General features: G+C 47.8%; 1 pseudogene; it reads left to right on the forward strand.

Annotated features, from left to right (window-relative positions):
* The first annotated feature begins 3,113 nt into the window (after nucleotides 1–3,113).
* On the forward strand, nucleotides 3,114–3,231 carry LOC124620452 (annotated as a pseudogene).
* Nucleotides 3,232–3,534: the final 303 nt, after the last annotated feature.

Genomic DNA, 3,534 nt, shown 5'->3' on the forward strand with positions numbered 1-3,534 from the left:
GGTGGGCGACAGTCTTCTGTAAGAAGTGTACACACACACACACACACACACACACACACACACACACACACACACACACACATTATCTACACTCCGCAGGTCACTTTACGGTGTGTGGTAGGCAGGGGGTATTTACAACAGCACTATCGCCATCCCCTTCCCTTTTCCGTTCCATTTACGAATGACGCGTGGGTTGACCAAACTGGTGGGGTGCAGCACGCGGTCTCTCCTGTCGCGATGTGGGCTGGCAGCACGAATAGTTAATGCACAGCACGGGAATCTGGGACCGTTAGTTTGCGTAACGCGCCGCGCTGCCTCCCGCGACTGGGGCAGCGGCGGCAAGAAGCTGGCTGGCTGGCCGGCCCGTCCCTGTAACGGTGGCAGCTGCGGCTGCGGCTGCGGCTGGGTCACTGTGCATCCAGGTAAAGCCGTGGGGCCGGGGCCGGTTCCAGCTCCAGCTGCAGCTGCCGCAGCCAGACAGGCCAGACCACTGCACAGCGGCTGCGGGGACTGTCACAACTGGTCGAGGAAGACCCGTCGGTGCGTGTACACTACAGCAGTACCACGTGTACTTACACAACGTCGAAGCCAACTGGATGAAAAATATGACTGGCACCACTTGGCGTTGCCTTTGGATGACTAACAAACTGCCATCCCCATTTCGAAGCTCAGACTGGACGGGCGCCAGGTCCAGGTAGCGTATACGCTGAGATCGGGCGGGCGGTAGGTCCGGTGCCTTATTTCACACAATCAGTAAGCGAGCGAGCCGTTCCGAACACGTACTAACACGTAACATGGAAAGCAGCTTGCGCAGTGATGATTAAAAATGGAAACCACAAAGAGCCTGCACCACCGAAAAGTACATCCTTGTACTTATTAAACATCTCGGCGGAGGTCCACGGCCGTCTACTTTGTGACCTTTCGCGAGAGCCTGAGCTCTTCGGGCTGGGCTAGTACCAATATGCGTTGAAAATAGGGAATTTTACAGACGACGTGGGTGAAGAAAATTCCACTCCGAAGTATACGAGAGCACTCGTGACTGACACGTATAGCTTTCGAAATTCTTTGATAGCCGTTTGCACGTCTCTGAGATCTCCGAGATTATTGGAGCAAGCGTCCTGTCCAGTGGCATCCACGGTAGAGCAAGGTCTTCAAAAACATAAACGAGGGCTGTCGTAAAGACTCCACAAGTGTCTGTTGTTCTGGAATCTTTGTATTGAACCCCTATTTGCATTAGACGAGTGAGATACTGTTGCGTACGTGGATGATGTCCACGTAGTTGTGAGTGCGGACTCTAGAGCGAGAGTTAAGGACAACACGAACGGTGTGCTCGTTCAGATGCACGGACGACGAACTGGCTATAGCTGTCCGTAAAACCTCTCGAGGGAAGACCTTTTCTCACCAGAATTCCGTCCATCAAGCTTGATGGCACCCTTTGCATGTATCTAGGCGTTCTTCTAGATGAGAAAAGAAACACCCCAGAACATGTAAAATCTGTTACTCGGGCACCGACCAAAATTACGCATAAAGCTGCCCGTGCTGCCGCTGACAGCTGCATGTTGTGCGATCGTATCGCGAAACCATCTTCGAGGCCATTGTTGACTTCACTGCCAGCGTCTGCGCATATCATTTTCGATTACACTGCTGCAGAAGAACATTGAAACGAATATAGTGCAACACGCTCCTGATGCTCACTGCTGCCTTTCAAACTGCACCTGTCGAGGTTTTACTGGTGCCTCTCGGGACGCGTCCGTTTGATATCAAGGTCAGTTGTAGGGCAGATCGCATTTGTTGAGGCGCCATCAATGGGTTCGAGTACGCGAGATAACATGAGCTCATACTTGTAATAAAAGACGCCCACGGCAGCAGGTCGATGGTACATCACACGTATTCCCAAGCACTGGGAACATGGTCAGTAAGCGCAACACTGAATCTGCTCTAGGTAGACGCATCATGGCTATACCCGATATGTTTTCATCGATTGGGATGTAGACCAATCTCATTAAGTGGAGATGATACCACTGATCAAGCTGTTTTTAATTCTCCCCGTTTCTACGTAGACAGAGAAAGCAGAAAATTATATTTTGGTTTGGAATAATAATGTCCTATTCGTATATTACAAATACAGCTATGGGAACACAAATGTTTCGTTCCATCTTTACATTCCTGTGTACAAGAGAGCCTGTTTGGACTATCGAAAAAGAACAATGGAGAACTTTAGGTCGGTAAGGAGGAGGCGTAGTTTGTTGACGTAAGTGCATGACTGTTGGACGTCTTTCCGCGTGTGAGCACAAGAACAAAACATTTAAATTAATACATGAATCGTAGAAATATGAATTGCAAAAAGATAGCGATTGCTACTGAGTGAACTGTGCACAGCGATTGCTACTGAGTGAACTGTCCACCGCAGTTTCATTCCTGGATGAATTAAAGACAGGGATTAACATCGGTTGGAGAATGGCGGATCAATGCATGTCCACGATATCAGATTTGAATATTACTAGAACTGTGCTGTGATCTAAGTTTATGAACAAACTGTTTGGCAAGTGCCACGGAGTACATAAGAAAATATACTCCGTAAATACAGTATGGTCGCAGCTATGCGCGGAGGTTCACTGTGGCCTGTAATTGTCGTATGGCAGCGAGACTTGGTAGGTACCTGACGCGCTAGTGCCGAACTGATTTACGCTCGAAGAAAATTAATACCGATTTTGGCCACCACGTACAAATGTGGCGCTGTTCAGCATCTCATCGACGTCTCCGGTGCTGATATTCAACAAATTGTGTAAGCAGCGGTTAATAATAAAATCAACATTTTGATTTTCTCATTTGTTTGGCCTTTTTTGCCCACGTCCCGTTGATAAACCATTAGCTTTTCTTTTTAAATATTGACATAATTTCATAAAAGTTTCCATCGCCTATTTCACTTCCTTAGAGGATGACTACAAAAACACTGAAACAATTATTTCTTTATTTCTGTCAGAGAAAGCAAATGCCAATTTTCGTATTCTATCTTCAAAATTACCTTAATAGCGATATATTTTGAAAAACATGCCATAAAGGGTGATTCGCGAAGATATGCAAATATTCTAATATGTTATTCTACAAGTAAAGGCAACGGCCTTGCCGCAGTGGATACACCGGTTCCCGTGAGATCACCGAAGTTAAGCGCTGTCGGGCGTGGTCGGCACTTGGATGGGTGACCATGCAGGCCGCCATGCGCTGTTGCCATTTTTCGGGTGCACTCAGCCTCGTGATGCCAATTGAGGAGCTACTCGTCCGAACAGTAGAGGCTTCGGTCAAGAATACCATCATAACGACCGGGAAAGCAGTGTGCTGACCCCGCGCCCCTCCTATCCGCATCCTCCATGAGGATGACACGGCGGTCGGATGGTCCCGGTAGGCCACTCGTGGCCTAAGACGGAGTGCATTTTTAAAAAAAAAAATCCTACACGTAAAACTAAAGCAAAAAGTTCATATAAACATAGGTCCGCAAATTTTTAGTTGCAGAGTAACGGTTAATAAAAGATTTTG

This window comes from Schistocerca americana, chromosome 6, assembly GCF_021461395.2.
Source record: "Schistocerca americana isolate TAMUIC-IGC-003095 chromosome 6, iqSchAmer2.1, whole genome shotgun sequence".
Classification (NCBI taxonomy): domain Eukaryota; kingdom Metazoa; phylum Arthropoda; class Insecta; order Orthoptera; family Acrididae; genus Schistocerca; species Schistocerca americana.